We start from the raw sequence: 17,565 nt of genomic DNA, 5'->3' as shown, positions 1-17,565 counted from the left end.
AATATATGGACTAGATGGAGATCTGTTTTGCCTGATCTACCAATCGAAGGCACATTAGATATTACTCTATTAAAGACTATATCACCTTGCTGTATCAGTGAGGAAGAACAGAAAATGTACTGTTCTTGGTTAGAAGTAGCTGCATCTACCACTAATCTAGTATCCGTGACTCCTCTTATGCCTCGTGCCCCACCATCATATTATTCTAGTAAACCAAAATTATTAAATATGATGGATTGTGATGATGAACAAATGATAGCCTGCATGGCCCAGAGCCTGATAGACCAAGCCCGGGCTGCCAGAGTTGCACAAGCAGCTCAGCCTTATGCATCCGTAACCACACCTTCCCCATTGCAAGCTTCTGCCCCAATAGGTCCCGATGCACCTTTATCCATGATCACAGATACTGGTTTTATAAAAACAAGCCCATCATCATCTGGTGCTAGTATAGATGAGAAGGTGCATGAAGGAACACTTGCTAGGACCACTGTAGTAAGAGAAGAATTATACCCAAATAGGGAATTGGAAGAATATTCTGACAAAACACCAATAATAGATAAAAATTATACCAATGTAAGCACAGATAACATTATAACTGAAGGTAGAAGGCGCCTACAAAACAATCCCCCTGCTCAAATGTACCCCATGCAAGAAATCACAGGCCCAGGTAACCAGTCATGGAAGATGAGAAAACCTTACACTTGCACTGATTTGTTTGAGATAAATAAGCAAGTGGGTGAATATAGGAAAAATCCCAGAAGATCTTGGGAAATGTTAGATAAGATCTTTCATACACATCAACTATATGGTCAAGATATTCTACAAATCTTGCATACTGTATTTACACCTGCAGAGGTTGTAGAATTACTTAAGAAAACTCAATATACTGGACCTAATCCAGAGTTCAAAATTGATGACGTACAAAATCAGTGGGATAAAATTCGTCACAATTATAAGGAAATGTTTAAGCAAACCCCTGATTGGAATACTATAAGCAATATACAACAAGGGTCAACTGAATCAGTAAGAGAGTATTATCACAGATTCAGTCAGTTGGTGAAAGATCAGAGTGGTGAAAAAAGTCTATTTGAAGTTCCTGAAGTAGCTATAATTCTTATCCAAACATTTGTTGATAGGTTAACTAAGGTGTTAAAAAGCAGATTAACCACTCAGATGCCTCATTGGAAAACTTTAACTATGGATAGTGTGTTAGCTGATTTATATCATCACGAGAAAAATCTAGAGGGGGCACAAAAGAAAAAGGAAGAAAGATTAATGCAGTTACAAATATCTGCTACAGAGAGAACTCTGAAAACCACAGGCACTGCTAACAAGGATGACAACTCAAAAGGGAAGGATTTTAGGTGTTTCAATTGCAATGGGAAGGGTCACATTGCCAGGTATTGCAAGAAACCAAAGAAACAACAAAAGCAGGAAGAAGATAAACAGAGTTGACTAGATGATAGTGAAATATATGGTTAACCCTTTAATGCCTTTAAACACTTCTTCCTTTTCCTCTAGAGAACCAGTTTTACACTGTGAAGTGGCAGGAGAAACTGTACCTTTTCTTATTGACACAGGTGCTTCAGTGTCTCTAATTAATGATAACTCATTCCTTCCCAAAACAGGAGAAAAATTGAAAACGGTTGGAGTCACAGGAAAACCTAATTTTCTTTCTATTTCAGATCCAACTAGGGTTACTATAGGTCCCATTACAACTGAACATTCTTTTCTGTTGTCAGCAGATGCCCCGATAAGCCTCCTGGGACGGGACCTGCTATGTAAACTGAATTGTACCATATTTTGTACCCCGGATGGAGTACATTTACAGGTACCCAAGGGTCATATGGAGGATGCAGTGAATTTATTGTACATGAGTCCAGATACCATATTGGTCTCCAAAATATTGGATCCGGCGGTAGAATCAATGTTGACAAAGGTCCCACCTAAATTGTGGAATACTGATTCTACTGAGGTTGGTAACATGAATCATGTCCAACCTGTACAAATTGACTTAAAACCTCACTGTATCCTCCCCTGTAAACCTCAATACCCATTAAAACCAGAAGCTGAAGTTGGCATAGCCCCAACTATTAAATCACTCTTGATACAAGGTGTGTTGAAGAAAATTCAGAGTCCATGTAACAGTCCTATTTTCCCCATCAAGAAACCTGGTAGTAAGGGACAGTGGAGGATGGTTCAAGATCTAAGGACCATAAATGAAGTGGTTGTACCATTACACCCAGTCGTTCCAAATCCAGCTACTATCTTAATGCAGATCCCAGCAAATAGTTCTTATTTTTCTGTCATAGATCTGTGTTCCGCTTTCTTCTCCATCCCCATTCACCCTGACTCCCAGTACCTTTTTGCCTTTACTTACAGAGGACAGCAGTATACATGGACTCGGTTGCCACAAGGTTTTCTAAACTCACCTACCATCTTCAGTCAAGCACTCAGTAACAACCTGGCAGATCTAGTGCTCCCATGCGGATCCATCTTGATTAGTATGTGGATGACCTGTTGCTGTGTTCTGTTTCAAAAGATGAGAGTCTGGAAGATGCAGAAGCCCTTCTGTGCTTTCTAGCAGAAAACGGACACAAAGCAGCACTTGCCAAGTTGCAACTGTGCCAGACTAAGGTAGTATACATTGGACACTGTTTGACAAAAGGACTAAGACATCTCTTGACAGAAAGAGTAATGGCCATTAAACATATGACCATTCCCTATAACAAGAAACAGAGGAGACAGTTTTTAGGGATGGTTGGATACTGTAGACAGTGGATTCCTTGTTTTTCTTTATATTCCACACCACTGTATGCCCTTACCAAAGATACTGTCCCAGAACCTTTTGAGCATACAGAGGAAGTTCAAACTGCTTTTGTAGAACTGAAGGAAGCCTTGATCTCTGCCCCTGCTCTTGGTTTACCCAATTATGCTCTCCCTTTTCATCTTTTTTGCCATGAAGTACAAGGGCATGCTCAAGCTGTATTGACTCAACGTCATAATGATGCTAACAGACCAATTGCCTACTACAGCTCAGAACTAGACCCGGTTGCACGAGGAATGCATGCTTGTCTTAAGGCCGTTGCAGCAGCAGCATTTTCTGTGGAGAAATCTGCAGACCTGGTTCTCATGCACTCCTTGATTGTATGGGTCCCCCACTCTGTGTATGCACTGCTCAACTGCCAGAGGACCAAGCATGTCACCCAGGCCAGACTTACCAGATGGGAAGTGACACTCTTACAGCCAAGTCACATCACTTTACGCAGATGTTCCCAGTTGAACCCTGCTACTTTACTACCATATGAGACACTCTTGTCTCAGAGAGAGGGAGTGAATGGTGAGACTGGTGAATTTGACACAGACAGTGAGTTTGACAGAATGGCATGCCCTGATGAACATGATTGTGTACTTCACACGCAAACATTGACACTGCCTAGGGCAGATTTACAAGAAGAACCGCTGCAAAACCCAGATCTGGTGTTTTACGTTGATGGAAGTTGCCACAGGCAAACAGACACAGGAGAATTGAATTCTGGGTTTACAGAAGTGGATGACCACAATGTGGTCCATGCTGAAGCATTAGGAACACCACACTCAGCACAAAGAGCAGAACTAATTGCACTCACAAAAGCATGCCAGCTAGCAGAAGGACAACGTGTTAACATTTATTCAGACTCAAGGTACGCATTTGGTGTAATATATGATTTTGGTACTATATGGAAAATGAGAAATTTTCTCACTGCTAATGGTTCTCCAATAAGCCACTCAGGAGAAATTGCTCAGTTACTTGATGCAGTGAATCTCCCAAAGGAGATTGCTGTCATCAAGTGTCAGGCTCATACCACTGGACAAGATCCAGTAGCAAAAGGAAACAACAGAGCTGATGCAGCTGCAAAAACTGCAGCAAGCAAAGTTTTAAACACCCATATGATGAATCTGATTGAAATCCCAAATTGGGAAAAACTGCAAACAATGCAAAATAATTGTTCTCCTCAGGAAAAGGCCCGATGGAAGGACATAGGATGCACCGAGGATTCAGAAGGCCTCTGGAGAAACGGTGAAGGTAAACCAGTGGCCCCAAAATCTCTGCTGACAGCGTTAGCAGATGCTGCACATGGTTAAACCCATGGAGGTAAAACCGCGATGCGAAATTTGGTATATACGTACTGGTGTGCACCAGGTTTCACAGTTATTGCAAAAAGAAAATGTTTGTCTTGTCAAACATGTCTCCAGCAAAATGCTGGAGGAGCTGTGAAAGCCCCACCTTCTCACCTCCCATCAACCACGGGTCCTTTCCAAATTCTGCAGATTGATTACATTCAACTACCTAAAGTTGGTAGATTGCAATATGTCTTGGTATGTGTTGATCAATTCTCAGGGTGGGTAGAGGCTTATCCAACAGCCTCACAGACAGCAGAAATAACTGCTTCAAAGATATGTAAGCAATTTGTGTGTAGATATGGTATTCCACAGATAATATCTAGTGATCAAGGTCCTGCATTTACAGGTAAAGTGTTCCAAAAAGTATGTTCAATGATAGGAGTAAAACAACAATTGCATACTCCTTATCACCGACAAGCTAGTGGGAAAGTGGAAAGGTATAACCGAACCATAAAAGAGAAACTAGCAAAATGTTGTAAAGAAACAGGTATGAAGTGGCCAGATGCCCTACCTTTGGTATTAATGGATATCAGAATAACACCACGAGGTCTTTTACAGTTATCACCTTTTGAGATTCTGTATGGCAAGATACCTAATTACCCACTTTCACCCCCAGAAACTGCCCAGGCTGCTCAGAATACCTTGAATGTGGACTACGTCTTACGCTTGCAAAAACAACTAAAAGACATTGCCCAGAGTGTACATCTACAGCAACCACAAGTCACTTTGTCCTGTCACAAGGTGCAGCCAGGAGACTACGTGTTGGTACGTAAATTCTTGAGATCTGGTTCCCTTACAGAACGGTGGGAAGGTCCATACCAAGTCCTGTTGACAACCCCTATCAGCGTTAAGGTAGAAGGAAGAGGGACGTGGATCCACGCATCTCACTGCAAAAGAGTGCAACCCACTGCCGAGACGACATCTTCATCTGCGCCAGATAAAGAAGATCCAGCTGACATCATCTGTACCACACACCCTGAGCTGCACCCCTAAGTAAGTTTTTGTGGTCTGAGACAAAGCAGAAATACGCTTCTCTCAGGCTGCCACCTAAGTCGCTGCTGTAACAGCTGAAGATAATTCCAGCGCTGTTCTTCCATCGCGTGAAGAGGATAAAACAAAGAAGAAGATGTCACTCTATGAGCAGTTATATGGACCACATGCGAGCAAAAGACTCTGGGGAGCGGTGATAGGCCTATGTAGTCTTTTGGTGATAATGGTGTGTTTACACAGTTTAAGTGAATGTTCTACGTCCACAGATACTGATAATCCAATAATACCACTAGATCCATTCTTGGGAGGGAGGAAGAAAAGAGGTATCCCAGATGTTCATGACTGTATAGAGTACTATTGTAAACCTAATGGTTATGAAGCCCGGTGCATAGTTTGGTGTTTTGATGATAGAGAATTCCTTCGAGGTAAACGGGAGTTACATGAACACCTACAAGAGCCCTGGGACAATAAATTGTTAAATATGCATGACACTATAGCCAAGCGCACAGGAACTAAAGATTGTTGGATATGCACTCTGTAGCATCGGCGTCTCTGCCCCGCTCTAGGCAGAGACGCCGTCCCTCTCACCTCCCCGCTCCTGGCGCAGCGTCCTCCAGCGCTTCTCTCCCCGCTGCTTCCGGCACGCGCTCCTTCCCCGGCAGTGTGCTTAGGGCGCGCGCGCGCGCGCTCCCCCTCTCTTAAAGGGACCGCGCGCGCCGTCCTAAGGAGTCCCCGGCCAATTGCCGGAGGACCTCCCATATAAAAGGCACCTCCTCCAAAATGGAGGTGCCCGAGCAATGTTGTAGCACTGTTCACTACTCTGCTTCAGCCCTCAGGTCCCGTTTCCAGTTACCTGCCAGATACCTGCCAGATTCCTGCCAGTCTGCTGTCTAATTCCTGCCTGTTATCCTGCTACCTGCCTGCTAGCCTGAGGTCCGACGGTCTGCCTTCCAACTCCTGTCAGTCTGTCTAAGGACCAGCTTGCCCGCTCACCTGGGAGCGCTCATCTACTGCCTGTCTGCTAGCCTACCAGGAGGCTCTGCCGTCACGTGCTGTGACCACCCGCCTGTCCAGAGACTCCTGCCCGCTCACCTGGGAGCGCTCATCTGCTACCTGTCTGTTGGTCTTCCTGGAGGCTCCGCTGTCACATGCTGTGACCACCCGATTATCCAGAGACTCTCGCCTGCTCACCTGGGAGCTCACGTCTATCATCTGCCGCCACAGGTCGTACCAATCCTTTACCCAGAGACTGCCCCGGTCACTTGCCGTGACCTCCTGCCCGTTCATCCAGAGACTGCCCCGGTCACTTGCTGTGACCTCCTGCCCGTTCATCCAGAGACTGCCCCGGTCACTTGCCGTGACCTCCTGCCCGTTCATCCAGAGACTGCCCCGGTCACTTGCCGTGACCTCCTGTCCGTTCATTCAGAGACTGTCCCAGTCACCTGCTGTGACTGCCTGCCCGTCTACCCTGGTCGCCACCCGCTCCCTTACAAGGACCGCCCCCTTGTATAGTAGCTCAGAGGTTCCGCCTCCCAGACCCGTTACAGTTTGCTTGGGCACCGGAACCCGGTGGCACCCAAGCTCCCTCGCTCTCGGACCTGTGTCATGAACTGTCCCGTCAGAGGTCCCAACAGGAGTCCATCCTGGGTCACCTGCGGAATGTCAATTCTCGCCTGGACACTCTGACTGCTCTGCCTGCAACCACCGCCAGTGCCATGACTCGCAATCCGGCAGCTCCGCTGCCCACTAATAACATGGTATCCTACCCCGGACCCCGGCTTTCTGCACCTCCTCGTTTCGGAGGCGTCTCCGCCCAGGCTCGGGGCTTCATAAATCAGTGCACCCTGCACTTTGAACTCCTGTCTCACCAGTTTAACTCCGACCGGGCCAAAATTGCCTTCATCATGTCCCATCTCACCGGAGAGGCCCTGGCCTTGCTAAATCCTCTATGGGAGAGAGGAGACCCCCTGGTGTCCGACTTGCCTGCCTTTCTCACGGCTTTCCGGAAAGTCTTCGACGAACCCGGACGGAAGACCTCATCCGCATCATCTCTGCTACGCCTCCGTCAGGGAAGTCTCACCGTGGGCCAATATGCCATACGGTTCCGTACCCTTGCCTCGGAGCTGGCCTGGGATAATGACGCTCTGGTTTCCGTCTTCTGGGAGGGTCTGTCCGGCCGTATTAAAGATGAACTTGCCGGTCGGGACATTCCTACCACTCTCGATGACCTAATAACTCTTGCCATCCAGATTGACCTGCGGTTCCAGGAGCGTGCCAAAGAGGTCACCCATGAGAGGAGGTTTCCACGTCTAGCTCCTACTTTTCAGAAACCCGTCACTCCCTCCGTCTCTCCTCAGCTACACTCTCCTGAGCCTATGCAGGTCGACCAGACCAAGATGGTCGGTTCTCGCCAAGAATCTCGCCGAGCCGAGGGAAGCTGTTTCTATTGTGGCAGTATGAAGCACTTCATCCATTCCTGCCCGGAAAAGCCGGGAAACGCCAGTGTCTAGGACCACTCGGAGAGGTCGTCCTAGACAAAAGTAAGCCCTCTCCGTCTCTGACCTTACCAGTCTCTATTGCTTGGGGAGAAAACCATCTCTTTGAACTCGCCCATCTGGATTCTGGAGCTGCTGGAAACCTCATCTCCCAGTCTCTGGTAGAGAGATACCATATTCCCACCAAGTCCCTGGCTGAACCATTGTCAGTCGCCTCCGTGGATGGAAGACTTCTCTCGGAGACCATCCTGCTCGTCACCGAACCCATAACCCTGCAGGTGGGAATGCTGCACTCTGAGGAGATCTCATTCCATGTGCTGTCCGGACTTTCTCACTCCCTGTTGCTAGGTCTACCTTGGCTCCAGACACATGAACCCGTATTGAACTGGCGGTCCGGTGAAGTACTCCGATGGGGTCCTGACTGCCATAGGACCTGCCTGGTCCCGGTCCGTCTACTTCGCCCTCAGCCTACTCCAGCTAACTTACCTGGTCTCCCGGCTCCCTACTGGCCCTATGCGGACGTCTTCGGTAAGAAGGAAGCTGAGACGTTGCCACCCCATAGGCCATACGATTGCCCGATCGACCTGGTACCTGGCACCACTCCTCCCCGTGGGCGTATCTACCCGTTGTCTGCAGCCGAGACCCGAGCCATGTCTGAGTACATTGAAGAGAATCTGGCTAGGGGATTTTTCCGAAAATCTACCTCCCCGGCTGGAGCCGGATTCTTCTTTGTCAAAAAGAAAGACGGCTCGCTACGTCCCTGTATTGACTACAGAGGACTCAATCTCATCACGGTAAAAAACAAATATCCCCTGCCACTCATCTCCGAATTGTTTGACCGTCTCAAGGGCGCCAGGATCTTCTCCAAGCTGGATCTACGAGGAGCGTATAATCTGGTCCGTATCCATCAAGGAGACGAGTGGAAGACGGCATTCAATACCCCGGACGGTCACTACGAGTACCTTGTGATGCCCTTCGGTCTCTGTAATGCTCCCGCGGTCTTTCAGGAACTAGTCAACGACATCTTCCGTGACCTCCTTTACTCCTGCGTAGTGGTATACCTGGACGATATCTTGGTCTTCTCTCCGGATCTCCCCACACACCGGAGGGATGTTCGTCAGGTCCTGCTTAGGCTTCGGCAGAACCACCTTTACGCCAAATACGAGAAGTGCCTCTTCGATCAGACCTCCCTTCCGTTCTTGGGCTATGTCATCTCCCAAACAGGTCTGCAAATGGATCCCGAGAAGCTCTCTTCCGTTCTAAAATGGCCTCGTCCTGAAGGTTTGAAGGCGATACAGCGATTCCTGGGCTTCGCTAATTATTATCGTCTTTTCATCCCACACTTCTCGTCTCGGACTGCTCCCATATCTGCACTTACCCGTAAGGGGGCTAACCCCAGGACATGGTCGCCTGAAGCCGAGGAGGCCTTCCTTTCCCTAAAGAAAGCCTTCGCCTCTGCTCCCGTCCTGCACCGTCCGGACTGTAATAAACAATTCTACCTGGAGGTTGATGCCTCCTCCTCCGGAGCCGGAGCGGTGCTCACCCAGAAGTCTTCTACCGGGAGAATGGTAACGTGCGGCTTCTTCTCCAAAATCTTCTCCTCGTCGGAGCGCAACTACTCCATTGGAGACCGGGAATTGCTAGCCATAAAATTGGTACTGGGAGAGTGGCGCTATCTGCTTGAAGGGGCTCTCTACCCGGTAATTATCTACACGGATCACAAAAACCTGGCATATCTCCAAAATGCCCAGAGACTCAATCCTCGCCAGGCCCGGTGGTCGTTGTTTTTTGCCCGCTTCGACTTCATTCTTCATTTCCGTCCTGCGGACAAGAACGTCAAAGCTGATGCCTTGTCCCGGTCCTTCCTGTCCTCCGATCAAGAGGAGGAACCTACGCACATCATCGACTCCTCCAAGGTGATGAATGTGGCCCCCTTGGATCTGACTCGTCTTCCACCCGGCAAGACGTTCGTAGCTGTGCCAGATCGGGAGAGGGTTCTTCGCTGGGGACATTCTTCTAAACTAGCTGGCCATGCTGGCCAAAAGAAGACCTTCCAACTTATTACCCGGCATTACTGGTGGCCTACCCTGCGTAAGGACGTGGTAGACTTCGTCGCGGCCTGTTCATCCTGTGCCCGTAACAAAGTTCCCCGACATCTACCTGCCGGCCATCTCCTGCCCCTTCCCCTACCTGCTGCTCCTTGGCAACACATCGCTATGGACTTTATCACCGACCTTCCAGTTTCTGCCGGTTGTACTGTCATTTGGGTTGTCGCTGACCGTTTTTCTAAGATGGCCCACTTCATTCCCCTGCCTGGTCTTCCGTCTGCACCCGAGCTGGCTAAAGACTTTATCCGCCACATCTTCCGTCTCCATGGTCTGCCCCTCCACATCGTGTCGGATCGTGGGGTTCAGTTCACCTCTCGCTTCTGGAGAGCCACATGTAAGCTGCTGGACATTACCCTGGATTTCTCCTCCGCTTACCACCCTCAGTCCAATGGTCAAGTGGAGCGGATCAATCAGATCTTGTCCAGCTACCTCCGGCACTTCGTTGATGCTCACCACTCGGACTGGGTGGATCTCCTACCATGGGCCGAGTTCTCTTATAACAACCATGAGAGCGAGTCCTCTTCCAAATCCCCGTTCTTTATAGTCGGTGGCCAACATACCCGGATTCCACTTCCTGTCTCCGTTTCTGTGGACAACCCTGCTGCGGAGTCTTTTGTCAGCGAATTTTCTACTATTTGGGAGAGCACCAGGTCCGCTCTTCTTCTCTCCTCTGAGCGGATGAAGAGATATGCTGATAAGAGACGTCTGGATCCGCCCCAATTCCGTCCGGGAGACAAGGTTTGGCTCTCATCCAAACATGTGCGGCTCAAAGTACCCTCCTACAAGTTGGGTCCTCGATTCATCGGCCCCTTCGAAGTCCTCAGGCAAATTAACCCTGTGGCCTACAAATTAAAACTCCCGGCCACCCTACGGATCCCCAACTCCTTCCACGTATCTCTCCTCAAACCCGTTGTCTTTAACTTTTTTTCCAAAAATCCAGGTGCCCCTCCTGCTCCGGTTTCCGCTGATGACAACTTTGAGGTAGAGAATATTCTGGCCTCCAAGAGGGTAAGAGGAAAAACCTTTTTTCTGGTAGATTGGAAGGGGTTTGGTCCTGAGGAGAGAACTTGGGAACCCAGGGAGAACATCAACGCCCCGCTTCTCCTTGAGAAATTTCTTTCTGACCAAAAAAAGAGGGGGCCTAAAGGGGGGGGTACTGTAGCATCGGCGTCTCTGCCCCGTTCTAGGCAGAGACGCCGTCCCTCTCACCTCCCCGCTCCTGGCGCGGCGTCCTCCAGCGCTTCTCTCCCCGCTGCTTCCGGCATGCGCTCCTTCCCCGGCAGTGTGCTTAGGGCGCGCGCGCGCTCCACCTCTCTTAAAGGGACCGTGCGCGCCGTCCTAAGGAGTCCCCGGCCAATTGCCGGAGGACCTCCCATATAAAAGGCACCTCCTCCAAAATGGAGGTGCCCGAGCAATGTTGTAGCACTGTTCACTACTCTGCTTCAGCCCTCAGGTCCCGTTTCCAGTTACCTGCCAGATACCTGCCAGATTCCTTCCAGTCTGCTGTCTAATTCCTGCCTGTTATCCTGCTACCTGCCTGCTAGCCTGAGGTCCGATGGTCTGCCTTCCAACTCCTGTCAGTCTGTCTAAGGACCAGCTTGCCCGCTCACCTGGGAGCGTTCATCTGCTGCCTGTCTGCTAGCCTACCAGGAGGCTCTGCCGTTACATGCTGTGACCACCCGCCTGTCCAGAGACTCCTGCCCGCTCACCTGGGAGCGCTCATCTGCTACCTGTCTGTTGGTCTTCCTGGAGGCTCCGCCGTCACATGCTGTGACCACCCGATTATCCAGAGACTCTCGCCTGCTCACCTGGGAGCTCACATCTATCATCTGCCGCCACAGGTCGTACCAATCCTTTACCCAGAGACTGCCCCGGTCACTTGCCGTGACCTCCTGCCCGTTCATCCACAGACTGCCCCGGTCACTTGCTGTGACCTCTTGCCCGTTCATCCAGAGACTGCCCCGGTCACTTGCCGTGACCTCCTGCCCGTTCATCCAGAGACTGCCCCGGTCACTTGCCGTGACCTCCTGTCCGTTCATTCAGAGACTGTCCCAGTCACCTGCTGTGACTGCCTGCCCGTCTACCCTGGTCGCCACCCGCTCCCTTACAAGGACCGCCCCCTTGTATAGTAGCTCAGAGGTTCCGCCTCCCAGACCCGTTACACACTCATTCACCAATATCCTCAAAATCTATGCCTTTCTTAGCTACTCCTGTACCAATGGAGGAACTTATCCTGTCATTGGAAGAAACTTTCACATTCCCCACAAATCTAAGTGCTTCACGATATAACAACACTCGTGTGTCCCTTCCAATAGCAGGATGGACAGCTCCACCATGGTGGGTAGCGATTCGAGATCTATCCCTCATTACACCCCACAGCATAGCTGTATGTGGTCCAGGATCTACCAGCATACGATGTAATAGAATTAATATTACAAATAATGAGTTGGGATCCATACCTGTTAATCTAGAATCATTACAGGTTATATTTCTACAAAGTCATGTCCCCTATACATCAGAAAATAATGAAGGATCTACTCTATTCGGGGGCCTAGTATACGAATTAACCGAAGGAACATCAGGTTTGTTGCATGATTTAATAAATAGTTCAGGATATAATGAAGATACGAATACATGCAATCAAACAGTAAGAGGAATACTAAGACACCCCTGGTGCCCGTCCCCGAGGTTACAACCCCTCATATGGTATGCATCTGAAATTTCTTATAGGTTACTATCCCATTTAGGTGGAGAACATATCATTCTTCCAGAAAATATGTATTATGTTTGTGGAACTTTTGCTTACAAATTTCTACCTTATGATGGTGTTGGTACATGTACCCTAGCAAGATTGACCCTAGCTACATGGACCATCGCCCATGATGAGATAGACCTTGATCAGATACCAAGACATATGATGCAGAAGAGAAGAGCTAAAACCCAGCCTTTGATACACACTCCATGGTACACAAAGTTTGGACTCACTCTCACAATTACAGGATTGGCTATCCACAATTCTCATAACATTGAACAATTAGCAGAATTGTTTGATAATGTCACAGATGAAGTATTCGATGCCATCCTAATACTAAACAATCAAACTCGGTTTCATGCAAAAGTACTAAATCAACATACTATAGTATTAGACTATTTAACGGCCAGTCAAGGAGGTATGTGTCAGATAATCGGTCCTGCCTGTTGCAACTATGTAGATGCCAATTTTTCAGTCAGAGTAGATAAACACATCGCCAAAGCCATGGAATTAAAAGAAAGATTCAGAGAAGAACATTCCCATGATGATGAAACCATTTTTAGCAGTTGGTTACAATGGTTGAACCCTGCTAACTGGTTTAAAGGTATAGGAGGATGGATTGTCGGTGTAGGTCACATGTTCCTACAAATTTGTCTGTTTGCTTTCATCATCATATTGCTCATAAAATTATGTAAGTGGGCCATAAACAAAATCCGAAGACCCAAGAACGTCTTAAACGTTCATCTCCTTCCGGCAAATGAAAATTCTGAAATACCTCTCCTTGCTCCTCCCCCTCCTTTTCGGAGAGAGGGCAGAAGATACTATTACTTTGATGTAGAGGTGTAAGTGACAAGTGATAATATTATTATCAGAGAGAGGAAAATGATAGGAAAATTAGTATACCATATCAATTAATCCCTTTTAATATAACCCTTTAACACTCCTATAAACCAATGTAGTAAAATATGCTGCTTAAACAACTAAATTATAATAAGATTAATCAATAATCTCTAAGCAAAGATGTAAAGTTTACCCAAGCCACTGTGGAATTTGCAGGGGTTGCTTATCTTAGTCAAAATGCCCTTTTGAGGTCAGGTTGATCTAGGGAAAGCACATTGACCAACAAAACAGGTACATTGCATCAAGTAATTATATAAGTACATAGGTAAGCATTTTATGTAATCGCCTGATTACTAATGATTGGATGCTAGTTGTTTATATTGTAAGATGATTGGTTATGTTATAATCTTCCTATGTCCCACCTACTATGTACAACCCACAATTTATACTATAAGAATTGTGCCCCAATACAATGGAGGCAGTTCTGTTCTAATATTGATCAGAGCTCTTGTGGCTACAATAAAACTTTCTTTAATCTGCAGAGATAGTGTGTGCACTCATCCTTTGGGAGACTGAGACGTTATTCCATATCAACTACCATATGTAGAACAGGTGTGCCATACGACTGGCTATAAAAGCCCATGGTACAGAAAGGGGGGGCTCTCTTGCTCTGCCCACCCCACAAGACACAGAATCTTCATGCTGAGAAGCAGATGACATGTAGGCCTGGACACATGCTGGACAAAGACATGATTTACCAGCCAGGATCCAAGGAAAGATGGGTGAATCTCAACAATTAAGCTAATTATGGACAAATGGACAATTACTTGATAACTAATTATTGTATGTACCTGCTGCAATCTGATTCTTTTTAATGGACAATCCAAGAATAAATAGATACATTTTTTATAAGAATATCGTGATATTGATACTTCGAGAAGTCCTCAGTAGAAAAAAATAATACAGGAAGAGTATTATTTTACAGTCTCCCATCCAAGTAATAACCAGGCCCGACCCTGCTTAGCTTCCAAGATCAGATGAGATCAGGAATGTTCAGGGTGGTGTGGCCATAGACAGAGACAAGCCTCTCACTTGCTGCTTTTCTACTTTGACGTCTGGCTGCCGGCTGCCCTTTCCAGTGCTCAGCAAGACCAGGTCCTTTTGTGCTTTCCCTTCTCTTCAATTTTTTTGCTGGCTTCCTTAAAAGGTCTTGTAGACACTGATCGGCTGCAGCGCTGTCGACGGAACGTCAGCTTCACGGCCAATGCCACAGGCCGGGAGCAGAGGCGAGACTCACCGGTAGACCCGGGTAGGGTGAGTAGAGCGCGGTTAGTTGATTTCTAATAGCTTGCAGCCGGGGATTAACTTTTAATGAAAGGGAACAATCCCTTTGACTGTCTGCAGTGCGCCACACCTAGGAAGCGCACTCTCACACACAAGCCAGCATGCACACGTGCTCGCATGTGACAACACCCCCTATCTGCCCCTACAACCTCTCCGTCACCATGCGTCAGACTCTCCTGCCTGTTTTATGATTTCAGGGGCCTAGCAGGAATCACCCCCCCCTCCCCAATTCCTTCCGCACCTTCCTTGCCTTCCTTGCACTGAGGTTAGCTCTTTGGCAGCCGTCTGGCTTGGTTACACAAGCTTCTTTGCAGAGAAACATGTTACTTCTGCTGGCCCTCGCTAGGCGGCCGGCATCCAAAACCTTCCCTGGGCACCTGCTGAAAGCCTGGCCCCTTCACGGCCCTGAGTGCTTTTAACGCCATCATTTCCACACGGCAAGCTGCGGAGTCAATAAGCACTCCTAGCCGTGGCAAGGAGCTCGGTGTCAGGCCTGCGTGAAGGCGGCAGGGTAGCGTACTTAGCTGCCAACTGGCTCAGAGGCCTTGGGGCTTCCATCATCTAATTTACTTAAGGTCGGTGTCCGGCAAGGCGCCGTTCCATGCTAGCCGAGCTGGTCAGTAGGGCAAAAGGTTATCAAAATGGTCTACAGCACCCGTGTTCCCAGGAGGTATCCCATCCAAGTACTGTACGAGCCCAGCCCTGCTTTGCTTCCGAGATCAGATGAGATCGGGCGTATCCAAGGTGGTATGGCCAGTAGAAGCTGCTCGATTCATCGCCCGGCCAGCCTTTCTCAGGATCGCTTGGTGGCGAGCAATCTGGCCGTGACGGGGCGGGCTCCGAAGGGTCCATGCAAAGTCTGTGCCGTCCCTACAGGTGTGGTTTGTTTAGCAGTGATTCACCCGCCGAATCAGGTGTCTTCAAAAATGTCTCGGCGCAGGGTCTCCTGCAGGCTAAACCCTTCATCGCGGTAATGTGACAGAAAGAGCAAGCTGGACCCGTAACTTGGGGGCGGAGCGAGACGTCCAGGGGTGAATGAAGGAAGAGGGTGAGATGGTTGCCAGTGACTTTGAGCTGCTCTTCAGGGGGGAGGGTCGTGTTGCCTTCAAAGGTCTTCTGCTTGGGGTTACCGGTGGTTGCCTCCAGCCACGCGGGAGACGCTGGTCCTGGTGAAAAGGAGCCTAGTATTAAAAGTAAAGAAGCAACAATGCTGGAGGCCCATGGTGATCAGAAGGATGCTGGTGTTTTGCAGAGATGAAATAGCACAAGAGAGAAAGCAAATGAAAAAAAGAAAAGAGAATGAATGTGTGCAATTGTGAAAGGGAATGGAAAAAAGGCATAGAAGAGAGTGCCCCCTGCTGGTGGAAGGAAGAAAAAAGCAAAAGCCTACAGCACCTGGTATTTCCAGGTGGTCTCCCATCCAAGTACTAACCAGGACCAACCCTGCTTAGCTTTTGAGATCAGACGAGATTGGGCATGTTCAGGGTGGTGTGGCCGTAAGCTGAAGCTAGCCTCTCACTTGCTGCTTTTCTACTTTGACGTCTGGCTGCCGGCTGCCCTTTCCAGTGCTCAGCAAGACCAGGTCCTTTTGTGCTTTCCCTTCTCTTCAATTTTCTTGCTGGCTTCCTTAAAAGGTCTTGTAGACACAACGCCCCACTCAGAGCCGCTGAGCTCACTGATCGGCTGCAGCGCTGTCGACGGAACGTCAGCTTCACGGCCAATGCCACAGGCCGGGAGCAGAGGCGAGACTCACCGGTAGACCCGGGTAGGGTGAGTAGAGCGCGGTTAGTTGCTTTCTAATAGGCTGCAGCCGGGGATTAACTTTTATTGAAAGGGAACAATCCCTTTGACTGTCTGCAGCGCGCCACACCTAGGAAGTGCACTCTCACACACAAGCCAGCATGCACACGTGCTCGCACGTGACAACACCCCCTATCTGCCCCTACAACCTCTCTGTCACCATGCATCAGACTCTCCTGCCTGTTTTATGATTTCAGGGCCCTATCAGGAATCACCCACCCCCCCTCCCCAATTCCTTCCGCACCTTCCTTGCCCTGACGTTAGCTCTTTGGCAGCCGTCTGTCTTGGTTACACAAGCTTCTTTGCAGAGATACATGTTACTTCTGCTGGCCCTCACTAGGCGGCCGGCATCCAAAACCTTCCCTGGGCACCTGCTGAAAGTCTGGCCCCTTCACGGCCCCGGGTGCTTTTAACGCCATCATTTCCACACGGCGAGCTGCAGAGTCAATAAGCACTCCTAGCCGTGACAAGGAGCTCGGTGTCAGGCCTGCGTGAAGACGTTGGGGTAGCGTACTTAGCTGCCAACTGGCTCAGAGGCCTTTGGGGCTTCCATCATCTAAGTTACTTAAGGTCGGTGTCCGGTAAGGCGCCGTTCCATGCTAGCCGAGCTGGGCAGTAGGGCAAAACGTTATGAAAATGGTCTACAGCACCCGGTGTTCCCAGGAGGTCTCCCATCCAAGTACTGTCTGAGCCCAGCCCTGCTTTGCTTCCGAAATCAGATGACATCGGGCTTATCCAAGGTGGTATGGCCAGTAGACCTTGGTCGATCCATCGCCCGGCCAGCCTTTCTCAGGATCGCTTGGTGGCGAGCAATCTGGCCGTGACAGGGCGGGCTCCGAAGGGTCCATGCAAAGGCTGTGCCGTCCCTACAGGTGTGGTTTGTTTAGCAGTGATTCACCCGCCGCATCAGGTGTCTTCAAAAATGTCTCGGCGCAGGGTCTCCTGCAGGCTAAACCCTTCATCGCGGTAATGTGACAGAAAGAGCAAGCTGGACCCGTAACTTGGGGGCGGAGCGAGACGTCCAGGGGTGAATGAAGGAAGAGGGTGAGATGGTTGCCAGTGACTTTGAGCT

General features: G+C 48.9%; 3 pseudogenes; all 3 read right to left on the bottom strand.

Annotated features, from left to right (window-relative positions):
* Window positions 1-15,336: 15,336 nt before the first annotated feature.
* LOC141267492 (5S ribosomal RNA) lies at window positions 15,337-15,455 on the bottom strand (annotated as a pseudogene).
* Window positions 15,456-16,076: 621 nt separating this feature from the next.
* On the bottom strand, window positions 16,077-16,195 carry LOC141268237 (5S ribosomal RNA; annotated as a pseudogene).
* Window positions 16,196-17,131: 936 nt separating this feature from the next.
* Window positions 17,132-17,251, bottom strand: LOC141269680 (5S ribosomal RNA; annotated as a pseudogene).
* Between the last annotated feature and the right edge of the window lie 314 nt (window positions 17,252-17,565).

Source organism: Phyllobates terribilis, unplaced genomic scaffold (genome assembly GCF_046119375.1).
Source record: "Phyllobates terribilis strain yellow unplaced genomic scaffold, ASM4611937v1 Scaffold_4__5_contigs__length_816908805, whole genome shotgun sequence".
NCBI classification, from domain to species: domain Eukaryota; kingdom Metazoa; phylum Chordata; class Amphibia; order Anura; family Dendrobatidae; genus Phyllobates; species Phyllobates terribilis.
This window is presented reverse-complemented; position numbering and strand designations above follow the sequence as displayed.